The 26549-nt window shown below is 37.8% G+C and overlaps 1 long non-coding RNA gene across 1 annotated transcript in view; it reads left to right on the plus strand.

Moving 5' to 3' along the window:
• Positions 1–26549, plus strand: part of LOC116408684 — a 133011-nt gene that overhangs the window by 68981 nt on the left and 37481 nt on the right. The window contains exon 3 of the long non-coding RNA XR_004221150.1: positions 12383–12422. This is a non-coding gene — a long non-coding RNA (uncharacterized LOC116408684). The remainder of the gene's footprint in view (positions 1–12382; positions 12423–26549) is intronic.

Genomic DNA, 26549 nt, shown 5'->3' on the forward strand with positions numbered 1-26549 from the left:
ACCTCAAAAGCTAGACATCATGCCAAGATCCAAAGAAATTCAGGAACAAATGAGAACAAAAGTAATTGAGATCTATCAGTCTGGTAAAGGTTATAAAGCCATTTCTAAAGCTTTGGGACTCCAGCGAACCACAGTGAGAGCCATTATCCACAAATGGCAAAAACATGGAACAGTGGGGAACCTTCCCAGGAGCGGCCGGCCGACCAAAATTACCCCAAGAGCGCAGAGACAACTCATCCGAGAGGCCACAAAAGACCCCAGGACAACATCTAAAGAACTGCAGGCCTCACTTGCCTCAATTAAGGTCAGTGTTCACGACTCCACCATAAGAAAGAGACTGGGCAAAAACGGCCTGCATGGCAGATTTCCAAGGCGCAAACCACTTTTAAGCAAAAAGAACATTAAGGCTCGTCTCAATTTTGCTAAAAAACATCTCAATGATTGCCAAGACTTTTGGGAAAATACCTTGTGGATCGACGAGACAAAAGTTGAACTTTTTGGAAGGTGCGTGTCCCGTTACATCTGGCGTAAAAGTAGCACAGCATTTCAGAAAAAGAACATCATACCAACAGTAAAATATGGTGGTGGTAGTGTGATGGTCTGGGGTTGTTTTGCTGCTTCAGGACCTGGAAGGCTTGCTGTGATAGATGGAACCATGAATTCTACTGTCTACCAAAAAATCCTGAAGGAGAATGTCCGGCCATCTGTTCGTCAACTCAAGCTGAAGCGATCTTGGGTGCTGCAGCAGGACAATGACCCAAAACACACCAGCAAATCCACCTCTGAATGGCTGAAGAAAAACAAAATGAAGACTTTGGAGTGGCCTAATCAAAGTTCTGACCTGAATCCTATTGAGATGTTGTGGCATGACCTTAAAAAGGCGGTTCATGCTAGAAAACCCTCAAATAAAGCTGAATTACAACAATTCTGCAAAGATGAGTGGGCCAAAATTCCTTCAGAGCGCTGTAAAGGACTCGTTGCAAGTTATCGCAAACGCTTGATTGCAGTTATTGCTGCTAAGGGTGGCCCAACCAGTTATTAGGTTCAGGGGGCAATTACTTTTTCACACAGGGCCATGTAGGTTTGGATTTTTTTTCTCCCTAAATAATAAAAACCCTCATTTAAAAACTGCATTTTGTGTTTACTTGTGTTATCTTTGACTAATAGTTAACGGTTTTTGATGAGCAGAAACATTTAAGTGTGACAAACATGCAAAAGAATAAGAAATCAGGAAGGGGGCAAATAGTTTTTCACACCACTGTAGGTGCGTGTATAGCTGGCTTTCCCCCCTTCAGTCAGGTGTCCACACGGGTCATTGAAACGGCTCTAACTAAGGTTGCAAACAATAGCTATGCTACATTATTCCATACTATCTGCAGCATTTGATAAAGTTGACCAGTCTTTCATTTAAAAATACCTACAGATGTTTGGTTTCAGTGTTTGTCATGCTATCTCCCTATGCGCACCTTCAGTGCAACCATTTCTAACAGGACCTTTTAACTTATTAATCTCTCTGTTGATGTGCCTTAAGGGTCTGTCTTAAGACATCTTCACTTCCTCTTTACATCTCCTCTCTTTTGGTAACCTCATCTGATCCTTTGTTATTCAGACTAAAGTAAAGCAATGCCTTATTGCTGTAGCATCCTGGGTAACTGCTCACCACTTGAAACTTAACAGGTCAAACTCTGAACTGTTTATATTCCCACCTAAACCTGCCCCCCTGCTACCATTTAACCTTATAGGTCACAACATCACCCAACATCCAGTCTCCCAAGGCAGGTGTCTGTGTATCACTTTGGAGCATTTTCTTACATTCTCAGCCAACATTTCAACCCTCACCAGAACATGCCACTTCTTTCTAAATATGACCCTTCCTCTATCCCTGTACTGTTAAAACACTGGTACAGGACCTAATACTCTACAGGATAAAATATTGCAATACATTACTTGCTAGTCTCTATGAATCTCATCTTATCCCATTGTAATCCATCTTCACTGCTGCTGCCTTCATTATCTTATCCACAACTTAATCTCTCTCAACCACCTCACCACTAGGGATGTAGCGAACCTCAAAAAAAAGGTTCTAACTTACGCCAAAAAGTGCGAAAATTCACGAACTTTGCAAACCCCATAGACTTCAATGGGAAGACGAACTTTAAAACCTAGAAAAGCCATTTCTGGCCAAAAAACTGATTTTAAAGTTCTTTAAAGGGTGCCACGACCTGGACAGTGGCATGCAGGAGGGGGATCAAGGGCAAAAATTTCTCTGAAAAATACGTTGTTGACACAGCGTTGCGTAAAAACACAAGCTATTCCTATGTATACGCAAAGGCAGCTGGCAGACCTAGCAGAAATACGCAGCGTTTTTTGCTATTTTGCACTATTAGCACCATGGAAACAGGATTTGCTTACGTCACCAGTACTAGGCTGAAAAACTCCATGTGTGGCTTGTGCGGCGTTTTTAGGCTGAGAAAAAATGCAGTGGAAAAACGCCTAAGGCGAACCCAAATTGCGAACATCGCAAAAAGTTCGCGAACTTGCGAACACCCGATGTTCGCGCAAATTAGTTCGCCAGCGAACAGTTCGCTACATCTTTACTCACCACTAAAGGTCCTGCACTCAGCTCAGGACAATCTCTTGACAGTACACTTCACCAAAACACACATAAAACATTTTGCTCTGATTGCACCTAGTCTCTGGAATTCTCTACCTCCTCATGAAAGCTCCCACACTACCACCTTTCTTAAAGCTTCTTAAAATCACTTGCTAGAGCAACCACTTAGCTAGTCTTCCTCTACTGTCACAAACTCCTGGCCTATGCACTTGTTCCCTTCTTCCTCAAAGACTGTAATATTTTTGGGGCAGGGACTTTATCCCAACTACTTATTGAATCACCTAAGCACTGAGCATAGATGTTTTTATTTCCACTGTTTAATTAATTATAACTTTACCCCTGTTTGAGTTTATGCCTTGTAAAGCACTGTGCACATTTGTGGTGCTATATAAAATAAATACATACATACATACATACACACACACACACACACAAACAAGCAAACCAAAAACAGGGCAATTTATGGCCCAGTTTGGCACATGCATGGTGTTATCAGTTGATTTGAAAAGCCATGGGCTAACTCCTGCAATACCACAAAAACACTGCATAATTTGCAGAATTATCCAAACAAAAATGTTGATTACAGTGATCCAGTGCCCATGTGCCTAGCATCACTTTTTTGTTAGACAGTGACGAATGGCTACTTGCTGCTAGTGAGATGTCGATATAGATGTTTTTCATGGTCACTGTAAGAAGACTTGTAATTTGTATATTAATGACTAATTGTGGGCATTGTAAGAAGTGTATCAGTATTTGCTGATAATCTAAAAAATATTTAGGCCATAAATTTAATCCAGGATGTGTCTTCCATCATCAGATTTTGGAGTCAAGAAGGAACATTTTCCCCATTTAAGGCAAACAAAAGCATGCTTTCACATCTATAAGTGACAACTGACCACAGTTGTATAGATTTTTAATTTGCTAACACTCCTCAAAATAGAACTTCTTGAAAGCAAAAATATAATCATTATTCACATTTTCTAGACCTATCCACTAACTGTAATCCATCCTTCCGTTTTAGTAATATTTAAGTGTTTCTATCACCCTTTTTATGTGTAGGTATGATTATCCCATATTTCCAGTCTTCTGGCATACATTACTCCGTCCAAATTTGTACTTTTCATTTGTGTAGCTTTCCCTGCAGTTATTGTTCACTTCATTTCTGCAATACAGATGTTAAATTATCACAACCAGCAGCTTTATTATTTTTTCAATTTCATTATAATTTTCCCAATGTAATTTAGTTTAGATGTTTTAACCTCTGGATCTAGTGACATATATATATCACTATATCCTTATTTTGCATCCAATAAGGGTTATTTATATCTTAGTTAGGATCAAGTACAAGGTACTGTTTTATTACTATTGCTTTCCAAAAAAAAATCTGTTTCCCACAACTGGAGTTTCAGCTCTGTTAGCCCGCATCCCATGCAAAAATTGGCTAAAGTTGTTCTATTTTTAGCCTTCACCTAAATCAACTAGCAGTTAATAAGGATTAATTTAAAAAATTGCACTTAATGCACATTTGTATTGACCTAAATTGCTATTTATAATTAACATAATACTCATATAATGAACACTTCACACTGGCAAGTAAAAGCATATGAGCAGATTCGAATGTTGAATGAATTGAACAGTTTATTGCTTTGTGTATGCTATGTGTGTGGGTGACTAGGCATGGAAGAAAAATAGACCTGTAAAAACCTTACCTTTATTCTGGTCTTCTATATTGTAAATACATTTCAGTTTTTAAAAGCCGTATCAGCCGTAGCAAAATCTAAAGCAAGTGAATCAGTGAAAAGTGTGTTTTCAGATATGGATTATAGTGCTGTATATAAAAATGACACACACTAATAATCCCATTTCACAGATGTCATAACAGTATGAATGTTAGGACCTAACAGTGTCATATATGATAAACTATGGAAACCATACAAATAATACAAACCTTATCTTACTAGGCATGCCCATTATCGTAGAACAAAGCTTGGCCTCATTATTAGCCTTATCAAAAGAAATCTATACCCCAAATAATGTAGGTCTCTATACAAAATATGTAAAGCCCTGCTTCAACTAAATAAACCATTTTCATAAAAATATACTTTTTAGTAGTACTGTATGTACTATTGGGTAATCCTAAATAGAAAATTGCCATTTTAAGTAATAAGGGATCATATGATTCATGGTGCACACAAACAAAGAGCACATGTACATGTTAGGTTACATCAGCCAATTAATAAGTTCTATCTTTTACTCCCACAATGATTCCTGTTACAGTTAGAGCTGCATTATTTCCTGTCAGGTGATATCTGAGGGGGCACACAGAATATTGCAAAATGGCAACGCAAGGGGAAAGATTGAAAAGGGCAATATTTACTGATAAATATTACAGTTTGTTAAGATTCTTTAGTAGAGCACTTAATATGATAAACACTAGTGATGAGCGAATCTGTCCCGTTTCGCTTCGCCATAAAATTTGCGAAACGGCAAGAAAATTCGGCAAACGGTGAAAAACTGCGAAACACATTTGTTGTGCAAATTTTTTTGTCCCCCACGTCTTTTTGTCACCCACGTCTATTTTTGTCGCCCGTGTCTATTTTTTTTTTTTGTTGCCTGCGCTTTTTTTGTGACGTGACCACGCCTTTTTTGACATGTCCACGCCCAATTTGATGTGCAACAAAACAAAATTTCCACACGACGAATTTTTCCAGAGCGAATTTTGACGGAAGTTTTGCGAAACAATTCGCCAATGGCGAAATGCGGAAATTCACTGCAAATCCGTGCCTCATCACTAATAAACACTATCTGATGTTTTAGTATTCATTTTTGGGGCATAGTTTCCCTATACTATATATACTATAATTATATATACTATAATAAAGAAGTTTGTTATTATTTCTGATTTACAAATTCTGTATATACATTCACTTCTCCTGTCTATTTAAAAGGAAAACAAGGGATTACTTACTTTCAATCTTCCCTGAATGACATTGCAAAGTATGGCATCATTATTTATAGTGGATAAATTCCATATCTGCATCCCAAGTCCCAGCTGTTGAGGACAAAGCCAAATCAATGTAATGTACCACAGCACAATCACTGGCTCAAGAAAAAAAACTTATTTCTTCTTTAGGCTGCATCACTTTATTGTTTCTGATGTAGCATACCTGATTACTAGTACCTTGGATCTAGAAATTTGGTGTTCCAACAATGTCTTCATAGTAGTGAGCCAGCATGCAGTTCTGTTCACTCGCTTCTTCTGACTGATTACTGACAAAGAATACATTCTGGAGGGATTGTCTGATATGTAATTACCACCCCAGCTCTATCTTACTGGGCAGGTGACCTATTTGACAAAGGTGTAATATACCACACTTTCCATGGGAGTTATGATTTGCTGCTATTTGCAAAATGCCTCTTACAGTGGGCAAAATGCAAAACAAAATTGCCGATTGCAGCCACTTTTCACACTGCGTGGGGCTTTGTGAATGCCCCCTAATAAAATAATAGTGACTTAATTTAGAACTTTTTTATAAAATGTGATTATATTAAAAACCCACCATTCAACTATACACAGTTGCTTTTTTAGTTGGTTTCCAGTGCTGCAAATATATTGGCCACACCACTCTTCCATTAGAACTATGGATATGTTCAACACTGTGATATAGAATTTTTAATAGCTTCAATTGGTTTTTGTGTACATTTTTCACATATTTTATTATTACTTTAAGGTAATATCTCTATAGCTTATGACTAGCAAGAAATTAAATATTTTACTGGAGGTCTTAAACAATGTTAATCTATTACTTACATTGTTAACATTGAGTATAATTTTTCAAAGTTTCTGCAAGAGATGCTAGGCTGCAGTAAATTAGAGAATTAAATAAAATAGCACCCGATAAATACAATTTAGTGTTAAAATAGCCTCACAGTCTAAGTTTTCCCAGGAGCAGTAACTTATAGCAACCAAGATGCTTGGTTTTAAACAGGTGACCAGTAATTTCTACCTGGCCAAACTCAGTGCCTTTTATTACATATGGCGTTAAGTCTTTGCAGTATAACCCCATCATGATCTTGGGTCTGTATCCTTAACAATATTACAATGATCTTAGTTGTTGTATGAATTCAAAACTTACCAATCTTATCAAGTTGAAATTTATATTAATCAATGTATTGAAAAGCCAGCAAAGGCTGTGTAGGGACCCATAGGGTTAACAGTCCCTATGGAATAAAATTCCCTATACGTGTTATTCCTCTAGTTATTATGCAGAAGCCAGTGTATCTAAGTTATGTTATTTACATATCTATGTTATTGGCCCATAGAGTAAATGGCCACTTCTTGTCACACTTTAATATAGTGATTGGGAAATGGTGGCTCTTCCTTTTTGCCTTCGTCTCCTGACCTAGGTGGATTGGGAGTCTGGTATCAACAGAGCACAGTAAAGAGTTCTGCCTAGGAGTGACAACCCTAAAGTTAGAAAGGGGTGCTTTCTATTGATGAGTGAATTTTTTCAGCAGGCATGGATTTGCAGCAAAATTCCGCATTTCGCCATTGACGAATTGTTTTGCAAAACTTCCACAAAATTTTGTCTAGATATCTTTTTGTCTTATTTTGTCTATGTGATGTCACATTGCTTAGTTCTATCAATGACTGTAATATGATTGCACAACAATATTAATGCAATTGATCTGTGAGTACAACCCCTTTGGAACCTCTGGCGAAAAATCAGCGAAAACAAATTTTTTTTGCATTACTTTTTTTGTTGTGTGCAGTTTTTTTGTTGTGCACTTTATTTTTGACACGACTGCGTCCATTTTTGATGTGGCTACACTTATATTTTACGTTACCACGTCCATTTTTATGTGACTGTGGCTTTTTTTTGCTGCACGTTGACTTTTTCTGCAGTAAATTTCCAGAAAAATGCAGCAAAATGCAGAAAATGCTAATCCATGCTTAGTGAAAAAAAACGCTCATTGCTATATAAGAGTCCCATATGACTTGTGTTAAACCTTTCATTTCTGGAGCTACTGTACATTTTGTAGCCAAGTATTTATATTAGAAATTTGTAGTGTGGCAACATAATGACAGCACATCAAGATTATTAAGTGCAAATTTTAGATGTTGTAGTTCTGCGGAACTATATTTGACGTGATAAGTGGGAAATGTTCAGGTTTTGAAGTTAATATTACATAAGGTAATTTGTACATTTGGTTAGCGCACAGATTATTATGAGCAATGTAAAGCAGATATTTCCTGTATGTTATTACTCAGATTCTGTTTTCTACCTTGTCTAAACGGGATGAATGAACTTTTTTAGTTTTGCAGCTAAATTCATGGTTTTACCAAAGGTTAATTTTTTTCATGAATCCGTGATAGAATTTCTCTATATGGTCTGTTTACTGGGGCAAAAAACAGATGTAATTATTATTGCCTTCCATATTAACCAGTGAGATAGGAGTCAAATTACAGGCCTGAGTAAAAGGGATATCTAGACATAACTAATATTATGAAAAGGTGGCTGCCATGTTTGTAAGAAAATGGCAACATAGGAGCCTTTTTTTCAATGAAGAATAGTTGTAAAATAGTGGAAAGGAGCTTCTCTAGCAATGTAGGACAATGTATATGCTATTGCAGATCTAAAAACGCCTTAAAATGGGATGTAATTTTGCCTTCCCACTGGCTTCCATGACATGCATGTCTGTGAAATTTTGTGGTTTAACACATAGTAAAATGCTGTATGTTCTCTTGTCTTATCAGTTTAGCCGTTCCATGGCAACTAAGGGGTCAAAAGAGTATAGATATTACATAACTTTAGACTAATACCATAACTAAAAACATGACACCAAATTAGTGGAGAAATTATGACCACAGATTTTATTTAACATAAAGCAAATAAAGTGTTGTCTTGTATAAAAAAGGGCATTGACTCAAGGGATGAAAACATAATTTTGCCCCTTTATAGGTCCCCGGTAAGGCCTCACCTTGAGTATGCAGTGCAGTTTTGGGCTCCAGTCCTTAATAAGGATATTAATGAGCTGGAGAGAGTGCAGAGACGTGCAAATAAACTGGTTAAGGGGATGGAAGATTTAAACTATGAGGTTAGACTGTCGAGGTTGGGGTTGTTTTCTCTGGAAAAGAGGTGCTTGCGAGGGGACATGACATGACAAATATATAGATCAATTGAAAAACAATAGCAAAATCATTGAAAGAAGATAGAGAAAATCTAATTATGAAGAGATCCTACATTTTAAGTGCCAGGCTTCCACAAATACAGGAGCCCTTGTGCCATTTGGCAAGAATCTGAAATGAAGGGTCATGATAGGGGGAAAAATGTTTTCTGTATCAAATTTGGCAGACCTGCTAATCTACCTGAATAGGCACAACATTGCTGTTTTGCTTTAAGCAGCAAATGATAACTATCAGAGAACAAATTATGTGAGAAGCACTCCAAAATATTTCGCTGGCTCGCAGCTACCCCGGGCTGGTGCGGTTTTCTCCTAGCAGGAGCACCTTTCCTTCTCCTTTAAGCCATACAAAAGTCAGCTGAAATAAAATTTTGCTCAGTTGACATGAATTGTCAATACATCTTATAGTGTAAGCATTTTTTCAGTACTAATACAGATACAGATAGATCTACTATTCATAAAAAACACACTTTATTTTGATTGCAACTCATGCAATGCATAAACTGTTTTAATTTCCTATGTGCATTAGCTTTGCTCAGATATGTCTTGGTTCAGCGTGTGGCTTGCAAAATGAAGTTATTCAGTAATGGATGACTGCTCTCCTAACTAAAGTGTAAATGTCACTAAATCGGACCTAATTAAAACATGGTGCCAACACTACCATTTACAGCAGAGGAAAGAAGGGGGGAAACTATTTTCCTATCATACTGGGGACCTTGTTTTATCACTGTTTCCGAGAGGAAGGATTGGAAAGAAAGATCCGGAGTTAATTGATTCAGTGATTTCACAGTCGAAGAAGCAAAACTCACTCTGAAAGCACATGGAAGATAATGAGGTCTCACTGGTTGATAAGATAATCCCTGGAGCTCATACTGTGAAGTAGTATCTAATGATAACATGGAGGAAGAGAAAAAAAAAAAGAACAAGTTTAAAAAAAAAAAATTAAAAAATGCAGCACGTAATGGCTTTTCCTCGATTTGAAGATTCATGATTGGAAATGAAGAGCATCAGAGCAAGCAAATGATACTAAGAAATATCTAATATAGGGGGAGTCTCCATTGGCCTTTCTTGGCATATTCAAGTTTGAAATACTAGCACAGCAGTAGTCACCTTTCCAGCACCTTGAGAATGTCCTTTAAAAATGAAAACATTTTTAGTTTTTACTTTTGATTATTTTTTCAAATCAAGGGGATATGTATATATAGCGAAAAATATTCCACATGCATTAATATCCTTGTTGGATCAGTGCCATTATTTTAATGATTTAAAAACCAGTAGCAATTATAGACCTATCATTAATCCATGATACACTTATTATAAATAAAGTGCTATAGTGCATATAATTAAAATTTATAGAAACTCATATAAAATTCAGACATTCAATTAAACATACGAAATAAACAAATATACACAGACTCCAAAGGTCACAAACCACAAAAGGAAGGAGGACAAAGTAAAGTATATTCAAAATAGCCAGTAGAAGTTTTACTCTATTACATATTAATCTCCCATAATATATGTAGGCACATGCATTCAAGCCAACACTTCTTACAACCATCATCAAACTGAGTGTTTTCAAGAGTTGAATATATGCTAACTGATTCACTGGTTCACTTAGTGATGATATGCACTTGTATAACATTGTTGCTTTGAAAACACAACTAACCAGCAGACAGTAGAGTTTCCCTAAAATATTATTTCATGATATTGTTCAATAAGTAATTCATAACAATAAAACTTGATTAACATCTGTTAATAAAACCTCTCAACAAACAATCACAGACACAATTCAACAGCATGCATCATTTTACAAAGTGCCATCCCAAAATCCATGTTTGCTACTGTAATAAAAGTGGAGTGTAGAATTTCCTCCCACATTATCTGTATACATCCAGAGTCTTTATCCACATACATCCAGAGTCTAAATTCAGATACAACTTTAGCTGTTAGGTTCACATTTCACATTCAGCAATGGCATACATCAAACCTTTTGTCGAAGGGTCTTAATAACTTCTGCAATCTTAAAATATTGAAGTCTACACAGTCTTATATCAATGAATAAAAAATAAATCCTGCCCATCAGGCAGGATATTCCACAGCCGCACTGCCTTCACTGAAAAGAACCATTTTCTGTGCACCTCAGTGCTCATGCCCTGGGCACATCTGCCTGGGTTCTGGCTACTCTCTCTGAGCTAGTTTATAATCTGACATGATGTGTACATTGCAGTGTTATCAGGCACAGACCACCCTGTCCTGACCACCTGCCATAGAGCAGACAGTAATCACAGTACCCATTGAAGTATGTGGCCTCTGCTGCACCTTAAAGGACAATGAAAGGTTAATATAAATTAAAATTAAGTCTAAAGGCATTCTTTTTAAGTGCTTACTGCATATCTAAATTCCCAGATCCCTGCTTGCTTCTCTGAGATATGGTGCTGGCAGCCTAAAGCAGTGTGAAGACTACAGTGACATCACTGAAATCTCTCTGTCCTTCCTGTAGGCTGCCAGCGGCAGCCTTCCTATTCTCTGAGCATGTGTGTAACTTGATCCTGTCTGCTGTTCTGAACTACACATGCCCACCAGCCAATCAGAAGCGGATCTGGCAGAGGGGTGGGGGGGAAGGAATGAAACACATGTGCAGTATGAAGCAAGGAGGGAAAGGAAGGGAGAATACCTTTTTAGAGATGGCTGCCTGTTCTAGAAAATGTGAAGTAAGTGTGACTGAGTAAATATTTGATTAGGTGAGCCAAAAGTGTGGTGTTTTTATTATTGGGTTATTGACTATTGGGCAGTATGCTTTTTAAATTTTGACTTGCATTCTCCTTTAACATGCTTATTTGAATTAATGTGTAATTTAGAGGAAGGGTAGAGGGCCTACATGACAAAGCCTTCATACATCTCACCTACCACTCCTCATACAGCGCTGCTTAATGCAGGCTACGCATTATTCATAGCGCCGACCATAGCTCACTGTTCTCCAAAACTGAGCAAAGCAACCTGTGACAATTCAGGGGTGGAGGAAGGCAGTGTGCAAAATGCAAGAAAATGGCAGATTGCAGCTGGTTTTTGCACTTTTCATACTGTCTTTCCTTAAGTAAATGACCCCTTATAGTGTTTTATATATATATATATATACACACACATAGGGGCAGATTTATCAAAACACGAGTTTGAATCCCGAATGGGAAAAATTTGGATTGTAAACGAAAATTTCTGAAGATCGCAAATATCATGAAAATGCTTCAGAAAAAATCGTATTAGTCACGATAATATCTTATTGGCGATCCGAAAGTCACAAAATTTTCATACTGAACGATTGTAAATAGCGGCAAAACCGATCAGATTTTTTTGCGCTAAAAATATGTCGTGCAAGCGTTGAAAAAGTAGCGCAAGGTACAAAAAAGTCGCGGAAAATACGATTGGACCGATCTAGCAAACGGTTGGAGCGTTCGTGGATAAGTAAATGTGCCCCATATTGTATGTACACATAACAGGTTGATGTGTTTTCTTTAGGTTTTAGCATTTAAGTATTTGTTGCACCTAAGCTAACCTGGGTTTTTGTTATTGTCTTCCTTTTCACAGACAGCATAAAGTTCTGCTGCTAAGTGAAAGCCTGGAAAAGGTAGTATTCTTTTGATTAACCTTTTGTTTTGTTTTATAAAAGTTGATGTGAAAAAAACAACGTAACTACATAGTTGTTCTATTGTCTATTAAGTATAAAGGTGCAAGGGTTACATTTTGTTTCTTTTGTTCTGCAGTTGATGAAATAAATTTACAGGCAACTGCTTTTAACACTTTCACCGCCTGATGAATATCGCACTTCAGTTAAATTTATTGCCAGACAATTTTGGAACATTTTGTGCAATTTCAGTGTAGGGCCATCTCTGGGGGGGGGGGTGATTGTTGTTTAGAAAAACTATATATCCTTTAGATATAAAGACATGTTTATACTGACTGTCCAGTGCATAGGCTTATTAAAATATGTGGCATGTTAGCCCCCCAATCAGATAGAGCTATAATCTCTGTAATTTCAGCAAATTCAACACATTTGCTTTATTTTAACAGGTGTAAATTCATAAAAAAATAAATTAACCACAGAAAGCTATATATTTTTTGGAAAGTACACATCCACTACATGAAGCGCCGGATGAGTGCTCCCATCTTGGAAGCTAAGTGGAACAGTGATTGCAATGTTTTATAATACTTTTGCACATTGATTGTTCATTTATGTATGAGAAAGCACCTACTTGCTATTTGTCTATAGTGTATTTGAAAAGATTTATCAATTCTAAACACAAGCACCTTTTGTCCAGGGAAAACAAATTATAATCTTTCCTCTTGTTTAAAATCTAAACAATAGAGTGGGTTCATGATGAAATGCATATGGAGAAATAAACAAAATCAAAAATCTTCACTCTAGCATTACAAACACGGGAATGATAATAGCTTTAAGCTAAGGGACCTACAGACCCTAAATTTGAATTTTGATGAAGCTTGATATTTTTAGTGGAGAACCGAACAGAATCCCTGACCTAAAATGTTGGATGAGGGCTACAAAGTTGTCTGAAGTTGCTGTCTAAAGAAAAGAAGATTTAAACATTGCAACATTGACATAAGACCAATGGTCTTTGAAATTCCATATCAATTTTGTAATAGAAAGAGCATCTCCCTTGTCAAGGGTGTGCAGGAAAAGTCAGTGGATAAAGACAAAAACCCAGAAAGAGAGTCCTTTAGATTAATGTTTGAGATTGTTGTGAGCAATTTGGCTCAAGGAAGGAATTTAACAGTTATACTGGTTTTGTGAGACAAAACAATAAAGGAACTGTTCTAAAAAAAATGTGTGTTTTTTTCAGTCAATCCATTACATAAAGATGATAGTTAGATAAAAAAAATAATTGAAACATAAGAAGTGAACTCCACAATCAGATACAATGGAAGAAGGAATGCATGTACATATAAAAAAAATCTCCTTAATAAAAGTTGGGCAAGACAGGGTAGAAGAAATGTTATTTCGAGGAACCAAAGCATGTTATTTTCAAGAATACATCAACTACCTCAGAATGTTGGTCATGTTAGAAGATTTAAGTAAATCCACAATAGCGATAGCAATACGAGCCCAAGATTGATTTTAAGTCAGGAACACATGAATCAAGACCTTTAGGCTTGCCTGAGTTTTGTAACAGGAAGCACAGCAGTCAAGAGTCACCAGTGAGTCAAGACATGAAATACCAAGGATCCAGGCAAAAGATTTGTCAAGAAATCAGGATGTGCAGCAAGGTTTTTAAACTATAATTTAGGCACAGGTCACAACAGGAAGGAAAAAAATAGGAACAAAGTTTAAAGGAGAATGCAAGTCAAAATTTAAAAAGCATACTGCCAAATAGTCCTCCTATTGTTTAGTAAAAACAACACACTTTTGGCTCACCTAATCAAATATTTATTCAGTCACACTTACTTCACATTTTCTAGAACAGGCAGCCATCTCTAAAAAGGTATTCTCCCTTCCTTTTCCTCCTTGCTTCATACTGCACATGTGTTTCATTCCCCCCCCCCCTGCCAGATCCGCTTCTGATTGGCTGGTGGGCATGTGTAGCTCAGAACAGCAGACAGGATCAAGTTACACACATGCTCAGAGAATAGGAAGGCTGCCGCTGGCAGCCTGCAGGAAGGACAGAGAGATTTCAGTTATGTCACTGTAGTCTTCACACTGCTGTAGGCTGCCAGGACCATATCTCAGAGAAGCAAGCAGGTATCTGGGAATTTAGATATGCAGTAAGTACTTAAAAAGAATGCCTTTAGACTTACTTTTAATTTATATTAACCTTTCATTGTCCTTTAAACCTAATAACCAAGCAAAATCTGAAGGGTGTTTGGCCTCTTTAAAGGAACAGTAACACCAAAAAATCAAAGTGTATAAAAGGAGCTACAGTATAATGTACTGTTGCCCTGCACTGGTGCAACTGGTGTATTTGCTTTAGAAACATTACTATAGTTTAGTAAATGAAGCTGCTGTGTAGCCATGGGGGCAGCCATTTAAAAGAGAAAATGCACAGGTTACATAGCAGATAACAGATAAGTTCTGTACAATACAATGGTGTTTTATCTGTTATCTGCTATGTAACCTGTGCCTTTTCTCCTTTTTCCAGCTTGAATGGCTGCCCCCATGGCTACACAGCAGCTTTTTATATAAACTATAGTAGTGTTTCTGAAGCAAATTGTATTATGATTACTTAAAAACATTTTTATTTTTTGGTGTTACTGTTCCTTTAAGTGCCACAGAGGAAGAGGAAGTGTGCACACCTTGGAATTCATAAGACATAAGTCTCATTTCACGTGCACTTGGATGCAGCAGTTCACTCCTCAGGTGCCCCTGCCAGTGCTCTCTAAGGCATCTTACAGTCTAACAGTTGATTAGGAATAGACCAAAACTGTAGGAGACCACAAGACGAAGTTAGCTGTGTTTTCACATTGATGGAGAATAAACAAATCAGAAGACATCATGAAGAGATAGTCATCAGGAATATCTAAAACGTGGTTAGTTTGTGAAAGATTTTGCTATCCACCAAAAATCCTAATTTTTTCTCATTCATGGAGACTCCTTGTACAATTTATTTTAGTGCATCTATATTGTTTTTCACAATTTTATCATCTTGGATTCACTTGCATTCATTAACAATGGACCTCAATTGCCAATTTGACATACTTTCCTCAAATTTATTTAAATCACTTTGTAAACTGGAAACATTCTGCATGGAATGCATGATTTCACATTTTTATGTACTTCATTATTGTTCAAGCCAGTATATTTTCTATTTATCAAAACTCAAAAACTCAAATTTCAGCAAAAACCTCCATGATTATTGACTCTATTACTCTTTATGACTGTATTTGTTAAAAAAAAAAATATTTTCATTTAATAGGTTTTCACCAGCATTGTTCTATTATCTGCATTTGACAACATTTGCTTGCTTAGATCTAACCTTGAGGTTACTCATTATTCCTTCAACCAGCACCGTAAAAAACTGCCCTCTTTCTTCCCAAAACTTTTAATACTTTTCAGTATCTCCTATTTTTTCTTTTGTTTACATTTTTACCCTGCCATCTTCCCCACCTCTTCCTTACTGCCACTACAGCTCTCCAACAATGCATCTATATCTCTAACATGCCTCTGTTGTTTGTTTCTACCATCTCCAGTAACTTAATTTCATATTCCCTATGTGCCTTACTTCTTGATCCTTCATTTGCTTCTCTCAGATGATTGTATTTCTCTTTTCTACAAACCTGTTTTCCTTGCAAACTTTATTGTACATTTGCAGAAGCTTTTGACATCCTCTGATGCTTTAAACTTACTTTTCCTTGACACTTGTCTTTTACCTTTCCTTGTCCTTTGGTGAATCTGTCCCGTTTCGCTTCACCGAAAAATTTGCGAATCTTTGAAAAAATTCCCTAAATTATCAAAATGCAGAAAATGACACGAGCCAAAAAAATGATGTGCATAAATTTTTTTTGTCATGCAGTGAATTTTTCCACGCCAAATTTTTGCACCTGTTTCGCAAAACAATCTATCTGGCGAAAAGCAGAAAATTACCGCAAATCCAAAAAATTTGGGTAAAAAATGTTGCTTATCGCTACACTCCACACTAGTTTCTCTGTAGCCAAGTTTGAGTGGTATCACTCATTTTTTTTTCAAGCCCACTCTCTATCCTCTGTTGATCATCTTAACTTTTATTATGTTGTATTCAACACCAATAACTTTCTCACCGCTGTTTAGCTATGTTTTACTTCCCTTTCATTTCCTCTTAGCTATTTTTCCAATCTCATGATTGCCACAACTGCTCTCCACTTATTTAATTGTATTTATTTCATTTTATCATTCACTGACTTACCCTGGAAAATATTTATTCATACATGGCACTAACCCTCCTCAGAAGTCATCCACCCTCCATGAAAATCTAGTACCTCTTATGCCTTAATAAACTTAATTTATAATAGGAAAATTATTCCAACTGCACACAAATATGCAAAATATAATATTATTTACCACAGTATTCTATTCTATTTTTTTTTATTTTTAACTTGATTGACTATTTTTTGTAATAATAAGACTAATAATACAGACAAAAGTGCCGGAATGCTAGAGATTACAGCTTTTCAACTGTTATGGCCCATACAGGGAACACTGAGGTTTGGTAGGTTCAAGTTATTCTCTGCACATTGGGGCAAATTCAGGCAGTGCTGGAAGCAGACTGAGAAGCAACACTTTTTACAAACAGGGGTACCTCAGAGCACAGGAAGCAAGGAAACATTTTTTATTTTTGTATTTTACACCATTATGGCAAATGGGCTCTATTACTACAGGTCTGGAACAATCTGGATAACACATTCCATACATGGTGTAAAGTGCCAGTTTCAGATATTGCACAAAATTTAAAGAATAGAAATGATACATTTTACAGTTATGCATCAAAAATGGCTGAACATATTGTACCACAGTCATCCAGAGTATTATAGGTCACTGTAGTATGGTGGTGATTAAACACTGTATATGTACAGTATGTATGTTTATGCAAGGGCAGGAAGTAGATATTAAATGAATTAGGAGTGGACTAGATTCAAAAGAAAGTTATTTTAGGCCTGCGAATATGCTGATTTAGTCAGCGATGTCACCAAACAAATTCCTATAAATCAATGATGTATAAAAACATGCTTTAAATACAAGAAAGTACAGCAATCTTTAATGAACTCTAAAATATACAAATTAAAACAGGGTGTTGCATGTTCTACTCTTGCTAACATTCATAAAACAATGTAATTTCAATATACTGAATTAAACGGGGTCTGAACCTTTAGTTACTAACTGAATATGGCAATGTAAAACACTGGTAATCAAATGCAGCACATGCAACAAGTTTCTGGTCATTTGTTATTTTCAAGACTCATTGTAGACTTAACATAATTGAGAAATCAGTCTGATTGTCCTGGACAATAGCAATGATTGCATTTGTCTGCCTGACTCTCTGGAGATCCCCTGATAGCCCCCTTCTTGGTCATTAGAAAGAATATCCAATCCACTCTGAGCTAAAGTCTTTGCTAATTCATCTTAAGCATTGGAACTATTCATCTTGCTCACACCAGCAACTCTACTAATCAATTCAGTTAAGTTTGTTCCCATAGGAACTACCCAATTTACAATGCACACCCCTGTAGTGTCATAGTGAGAACTAAGAACAAACAAGCTACTTATTGTGCAGAAATATACAAAAATACCTAGAGCTATACTCTGCTATATTCAATTTTCATTATTTTTGGCACTAATTACTCAGAGCAGAACATTCCCATGAAACTACGGGAAATCTATTCTAACTGTGCAACCTTTAAGCTTTTATTGCTTGGAGTGTACAAGATTTAAAATAAGCTTTCATTTAAACCTTGCATTGTAATTGACTGGTAGGTGATGTACCCATGGCCTTCCACATATCACAAATCAGCTATTTCCCTATTCATACCTGGTTCCAGCATCAATGAGGAACTGCCATATAATTGGGGATACAAATAATATATATGAAAGGTTATTTTATGTTCCATAAAGAAGATGTGTGTTTACTTTTTTGTTTGTTCTTTCTGCGCATATTAGAGTTCATTTATGACCTTGTGTGGGCCCAACTGCAAGATCACCAAGAGGTGCAGGAGCACCTTTTGTTTATTCCTGAAGTAGTCATAGCCCCTGGTGCGCTGTGCTCTGCACTGAGAGCCGGATGAAAAAATTGTTGCTTAGTGATGAGCATAGCATTAGTGGATGTATCTAGCCCATAGAAAAAAATGCCCATAGACTCAAATGGCTGTAAAGAAATATGTTGTGCAGTAAAAAATAAAATGTTGCATTGACCTTAATGCATTTTGCGAATTTTTGCCTCTTCACAAACTTTTTGGCAAAGCGAAATGGGGCAGATTCGCCAATCACTAGTCTAAGACATTTTTTTTGCTCATTATTTAAAAAGAATATGGGAAAATACACATTTATAATGTGACCCTTTAGTTTTTTATTGATCATATCTGGCAATTCTTGGTGACCTGAAACTTCTCTATATTGTGCAGGATGTCATATTGTGCCTTATACCTCTTTTTGTTAGAGATATCAAAAACATGCATTAACAAGGGAATTTTGAACTATGTATGGTCCAGACAGACAGTAGCTACTACAGCTACTACAAAATGCAACAGAACACTCCTATATGAGCCTACACAGACTATAAATGTATTTTCTTTCATGTCGCTCCCATTACTCAAGTGTTTTTCCTAGATCAGCTTTCAAGAATACACATGCTTGAATATGGCTGGGTCAATAAGTGTGAAAGAAAGTTTTATTGATTTATCTGTGTATTGATGGAGTATTGGTGCAAATCATTATGGTTAAATTCTAATGTTGTGTTATCTGATGGCATTGCTGTAGAAAACTAAATTGTTGATGTACAGTAGTTTATTGGTGATATTAAGCAAAATCTTTCTGGTAATTACACCTTAAAATTATTAAGTATTTCTTGAAAATAAAAGGTGTGACTGTGCTTTCAAGGATCAATTCATCATCTTTTTTAAAACATCATAAACAAAAATGGCAGTGTTTAATTGCTGTCATAACAGCACTGAATAAAATGGGAACACAATCCGGGGGAAGTCAGATGAAATGCAATGCTGAAAGGATTGGCAGAAAAGTCAATGATAATTACCATGGTTGCAGTGATTATAAGTCAAAATGCCCAAACATGGAGGAAGCTGAAATGCAAAATTCCACACTACATGCTATTCTGTTTCCATAGGCCTGTAGGTGTGAACTTAATGCCCATAAATTAACCTTTATAAAGACCTGCCAAATAAAACATATTCACACAATGACTAAGGGGCATATTCATTATGCTGTGTAAAAAACGTCGAGAACATTCACCACACATCGTTAGGCTGCGCTGTGTAAAAAAGGGCGTAATTTTTTTACGCGTTCTTTCTTCCGCCGGAACTTACGTAAAATAACGGCGTAAAATCTGCTGTTCAGAAGATGGTGTTTTCCGTTTATTTTACACAGCTTTTTACACCGTTTTTTCTGCAAATTTGTTGTACACAGCATAATAAATATGCTGTTTGCAACGTGGTATACTTTTTACAGTTGAAATTTCTTTTTTAAAGATTCACAAAATTATACTGTACAGATTTTTACCAAATCTGATGTTTATTTCTACCATGTGTGCACATTTCAGTGTGTATAATAAAGCAGGTATACAGACCAAAATGTCTTTAGACGACAGTGTAGCAGGTTTTGAAATTAGATTAATTCCCTTGTCCTGCAATTTCTGGTGAAAATTGTTTTAGTTTATAAAGAGTACATGTGAAAACTGATGATGATGTAAGAAAATGTTTCCAGATCAGTAAATTGGCTGCTTAGCATTTCCAGTGAGCTAAACATTTGGTTATCTTGGGCCAGACCTGTTCAAGCCCCAACAAGTACATAGAATGTAGTCAGGCCCGGATTTGTGGAGAGGCCACAAAGGCCCGGGCCTAGGGCGGCAGAAGTTTAGGGGCGGCATGCCGCCCCGCCGCAAGAACATTTTTTAATTTTGCTCCCATACGTAGCAGTCGGGACCTCTCCCCACTGCTCCGTATGGGAGTTAAAAAGAGCGTTTGCGCATGCGCTGGCGCTTTGCGCATGCGCAATGGGGAGCTGGCGCTTTGCGCATGCGCAATGGGGAACTGGCGCTTTGCGCATGCGCAATGGGGGCGCGCTTGTGCATGCGCACCGGGGGCGCGTTTGCGCATGTGCACTGGGGTGCGCGTTCGCGCATGCGCATGGGGGACTCCCACAGGGGCGGCCTCGGGGCGCACCAAAGAGAAATCCGGCCCTGAATGTAGTAGTTGCCATATAACTCAGGGCAGGGTTGGGTAAAGGCATCAGTATTTAACTTACTTAACCCTTTCCTCTTCCCCCATCCCATTTAGTTTGTATTTTAATTATGAGATATAGAGACGTAGGGGTAAAATACTGGCCAATGAATGCCAATTCATGAGCTACATCTGTTTGTTTGTAGTTAAATACCCCCACATCCAAATACTCGGTCATTGATTTACCAACTCTTGTTTGATTTACCAACTCTTTTCCTTTGTGATAAAAGTGAAAGGTACATAATACATGGCAATATGAAAAATGCTATCCTGTTGTGGATATTGGCATAATAGTTTTGCATAATTATTCTGCATACATAAAAACATTTGTGATCTAGACTAGTAGGTGGTTATACTGGCCTACTGACCTGTTTCACACATTATTATAGCTTAATTTCACGAACATGATGAGTTAACGGCAGAAGTTATATTTTTCTGCAGACAATCACATTTGATAGCATTCAAAGAGCACTTAGCTTTCCTTTTGTAGTGCAACAGAACTCATTTCAAGCCAACTAGGCACCTGTAAGAATGCTCAATATCTGGGTGTTGATGTTACTGCTATATCATTCTTTGGGGACCTATATCATTCTTTGGGGACCTTTTTACTGGAAGACAACAGACAAAGCATCTACAATAGGTAAGATACAATGTAAATGTGTAAATATCAATATATTTGTGCCTTTGTTCTATATTTGAAAGACATGTTCGTTGTCTGACTATAATGTAATCAATGCTTTTGGTATACACCTTGTATTACTTTTATCATCATAAAACTATTGTCAAACTTCAGTGTTTTTCACTAATTAGTACTAAAAGTTAGACAATTATATATTTCTTACTGTTTCCAGCAAGCTTGAAAAGGGAAACATTTACATACCTTCTAATCCAGTGGCAAGACCTATACCACCTCAACTATGCTATTATCCTACATTATAGATGTTTGCACCCTAAGGGAATATAAAATACACCTTTGAGTGAAAGTGGGGCATGCCCATTTTATGGAACAACAGCATGGCAATTAACTATAAGACTTATGTTTTTTCCAGCAGTGTTATCCTAGCTGTGCTCACTGCTCATGCTAAAGAATAAGACCCGGTCATGCTGAGAGTGGCTGCTGTGAAATCTGCTGCCTTGGCTGTGATAATGCAATACCTTTCACAGATGCCAAGACCAAAAATACACTGTGCTTGAATAAGCACTGTTGGGAAAATAGCAGTTTGCTTATGACACAGTCAAGGGATGGAGGCAGGTAAACAAAAGTTACAGCTGAATGATTTCTATTTGCCATCATATTATGATCTGTTACTGGTAAGAGCTGGAAGCAGTATACACATATTCCATCACTGTTTTACATCCCATATGGGTATGAATAATACAGGCAAACAGTACACTCCTGAAAAGACTTTTGAATGACTCAAGATAGGCATAGATACGAATAGGGATGAGGTACTGTAAACATTAACATGCTAACCATTTAGTGGGAAATATGATTTCTGTGCTTACATCAATTAAATAATCAGTGATCTAATGCAGTTTAATTAGTAAAAGTAATAGGTGAATGAAGGTTGGATATCACCCTCTATGGCAGAGAAACATAATAAAAACATATAACAATATCAGTGCATTAGACCATGTTAGGACAATAACATAGGGTCCTGTCACATAGGAAAGTCTTGACTGGCAGGAAGGCCAGAAAGGTCAGCTACCTCTTTTGCCCCTCTCCTCTTTGGACACAGTACTGACCCTGACCCCAAATTATCCTCATAAACAGACACATTTTTGTTGGATAATACTGGCAGAAGCAGATTTTTTTAACAAATAATGCACTCAAACATTACACCAACATCTTGTTTTATTTTAAGTAGTGATGGGCGAAATGTTTTGCCAGGCATGGTTTCACGGCGAATTTCCACATTTCGCCATTGGCGGATTGTTTTGCGAAACGGATGACAAAGTAATAGCCGCGGCGACAAAAGAATAGCTGCGCAACGAAAGAATAGCCGCTGGCGACAATTTTTTTTGATGTGCAACATTTTCACCATTTCGCGAATTTTCCGTCGTTTCGCAAATCTTTTGAAAGATTCGCAAATTTTTCAGCGAAGTGAAACGGGACAGATTCACTCATCACTAATACTCATCACTAATTTTAAGACATTTTAAGAATATTTTAACCAGTCACATAGTTACATAGGGTTGAAAAGACCAGAGTCCATCAAGTTCAACCCTTCCTAGTAAACCCAGCACACACAACCTATACTTACCAATCTATACCGTCACGATCTCCCTGAGAAGACGCCATGGAGTACCATGGAGTTGGGAGCCTGAAGACTGGGTAACCCAGAGTGTAACCATATACCACAGAACTGGTGTCAGAGGCCATGCTGATCAGTGGAAGGAACTTTAATAAACATAGTGAAGTCAGTAACAGTGCACATATAGTTGAAATATAGGGAATATAGTTGAAAACGGCAGGAAAGGGAGCAGACAGAAAAATAGAAGAAAGACAAGAGAATCAGACAGAATCAGCCCAAAATGCCTCCAGTGGCTCAGGAGGTAAATGCATGTTGCCAGGAACACATTCGTTCAACATGCGTTGATCGTTTTTATGGGAAAAAAGAACACCCCCTATCTGCCTATAATCCCCTGCTCTGTACTTGTACAGAGTAATCATCTCCCCTCGCAAGCACCTCTTTTCCAGAAAAAACAACCCCAAACTCAACAGTCTAACCTCATAGCTTAAATCTTCCATCCCTCCTACTAGTTTAGTTATACGCCTAGCACCCTCACCTGCTCCCAAACGCTGTGTACACTTGATAAAGGGTATTTAACCAAAACATGTCTTGTTACCACTACCCATAATAAATGTTTTGCAGCAAACCTGCTGAAGATTTTTTCCTATTTTTGGATTTCTACAATTGTATTTGGTTGCAGCACAGAGCAACAACTGGGAGCCAACAATTTTTAATTTCTAGCCCATATCATCACTCCGCTCCCTCCATGCTGCATGCCAGCTGCACTGACCTTCCTGGCTGGATGCTGTCCTCCTGGACCTCCCCAATCATGCCCCCTTCTGCCCAGGTAGGCTTCTGGGGTTTACTATTTTATTATATCCCAAGACAGGTAACATGTAGCATCTGCTTAAAATGTGCTTTTCTAAATAAAGAAAAATACTATGGTTATGCCCAGCTGCACATTTGCCCACTGCCAATGCAAAAGCATGCATTTTCAGTCTGAGTAGCTACACTCATGCCACTGCTGTGCCTAGCAGTGCAGCTACACACAGGAGCGCAAAGGAGTGGATTGGCTTCCCTCTGCCTGCCTACAAAATGCAGGTGGCATATTTATTATAGAATGTAAGTCAACATCACCTGTGATGTTGCCCACAACCAATCAGCAAAAACATTTTAGCTGCAAGTTAGAAAACAAAAGCAAAGATATGATTGGCTGCCAAGGGCAACATCACAAGTGATGGTGGCTTAAACACTATGGGGCCAATTCACTAAAAGGTCGTTAACACATAACGCATAGTTGTATGCGTTCAAAAGTGTTTGATAATTAAGTACCGATTCATCAAAGTCATTTCACATGCGTTACTACTCATATCGCATGCGCAAAAATCCTGATTATCGCAAAGCGTTATTTCCATCGCATTGAGGTATTTATCGAATAGAAATAATACTAACGCATAATTCACAGACATATTTGAAGCGTTAAAAGCATAAAATGGCAATAATTACTGTGAAACTTAACACCTCCCAGGAGTAGGCGTTCACTTTCACTGTGTTTGCCATTCTTGGCTGTTTGTGCCATACTTGGCCTGTGTGTGCCATACTCTGCCTTCCCTACCCTGCCTGTGTGTGCCATACTCTGCCTTCCCTACCCTGCCTGTGTGTGCCATACTCTGCTTGCCCAATGATGCTTGTGTGTATGGCACACACAGGCAGCCTACAGTGACACAATGCTGGCACTGCTATTACAGTCTGCACAATAACTATATATTAAAAAACTTTTTAATTGCAGTACTACCTCAGTATATGTTCTTTTTGTAGTGTGCAGGGATTATTTGTGGGTTTCTACTGCTCCTGAGGTGTGAACAGGGGAACAATATGGGTGATTACAGCCTGAGCCTGAGGTGTGAACACTACAGGGGGTGAACAATGCAGAGATTAAAAGGTGTGAACAACACAGGGGATTACATATTTAAACAATACAGGCTGATTACAGCCTGAATCTGAGGTGAGAACCATGCAGGGGGCCAGTTAATCTCAGTACTGATACCATTTAAAGTTTACACAAGAGTAAGCCATCAAAGCAGCCAGACAGGTGGGGGGCCACACAGAGGGCGGGCCGCCAGTTGGACAGCACTGCCCTAGAGTGATGCATCCTCCATTTTTTCAGAACAGTAATTTTCAGAAAGTAACGGTTACGTGCATAATATCATGCGCTAATATCGTGTGCTACGAAATAACGCATAAATATATTGCATGGTTTAAAATATTGATTAAAAATATGTCGGAGGCGGCCCTTAATTATGTTGGGTTGAAAAACCCAACATACTGTTCTTCAAATTCAGCTTATTTTTCCTCTTTTTCTTCTTCTTATTCTTAGAGCCCCCCATTTTCTAAATGCTACTCCTCCTACAGGTTTAGGGGTACAATACCCAAACTCCCCACACTTGTTGGCCCTATAGTGGAGCAGGTTGCTTGTGCTTTTCTAAGTGATCCCGCTCCTCGTCTTTTTGTGGCGCCGCTCCGAACACCCCAATTTTTCCATTGACTTTGACAGGGAAGATTTCCAAACTGCTACCCCACTTACAGCTTTGAAGCTACACCCCCAAACTTGAATCACATAGTCATGGGGTCAACTTGAATGAAAATATGATGATTGTTGAATGCCCAAAAGTGGGCGGAGCTGTGAACAGCCAATCAAATTTTACCTACTGACTTGGTGGAAATTTAACTTGCTGCCATTCTCACAGTAATAACACCAGGGTCCCCAAACTTTGCAGATTTAGGCACCAGGTAACTGCGGTTCAATGTTAGAAGAAGTGGGCGGAGCCACCAACAGCCACTCAGATTTTACCTATTGACTTTCAATGGGAAAATTCAACCTGCTGCCATTCTCACAGTATTAACCCCAGAGTCCCCAAACTTTTCACATTTGGTCAATAGGGGACTGCAGTTTTAGTTTTGAAAAGTGGACAGAGCCACCAACAGCCAATCAGATTTTACCTATTGAATTTTGTTGGTTTGATGCCAGGGTTCCCAAACTTGCCCAGTCAGTCACTGGGTGACTACGTATTCAATTTTTTTTCTTTAAGTGGGCGGAGCCACCAAACAGCCAATTAGATTTTACATATTGACTTTTAATAGGGAAATTCAACCTGATGCCATTCTCACAGTATTAACCCCGGGGTCTCCAAACTTTTCACAGTTGATCACTAAGGGACTGCAGTTTTAGTTTTGAAAAAGTGGGTGGAGCCTATTGCATTTTATTGGTTTGATGCCAGGGTTCCCAAACTTTGCATAGTCAGTCACTGGGTAAGAATATACTCAAGGTAAGAAAAAGTGGGTGGGGCCACCAAAAGCCAATTACATTTCTTTAAGTGTTTTCAGTGGGGAAATTTTAACTGCTGTCATTCTCACATGTCAGGGTCCCCAAACAGGTCCCCCACAGTTTATCACTGGGTGACTATGTTTTAAGTTTAGAAAAGTGGATGGGGCCAACAACAGCCAATCAGATTTCACCTATAAACTTCATACGTTTACATTTCAACTGCTGCCATTCTTTAAATATTATTACTAAGCTCCCCAAACTTTGC

The sequence above is a fragment of the Xenopus tropicalis genome, chromosome 2 (assembly GCF_000004195.4).
Source record: "Xenopus tropicalis strain Nigerian chromosome 2, UCB_Xtro_10.0, whole genome shotgun sequence".
NCBI classification, from domain to species: domain Eukaryota; kingdom Metazoa; phylum Chordata; class Amphibia; order Anura; family Pipidae; genus Xenopus; species Xenopus tropicalis.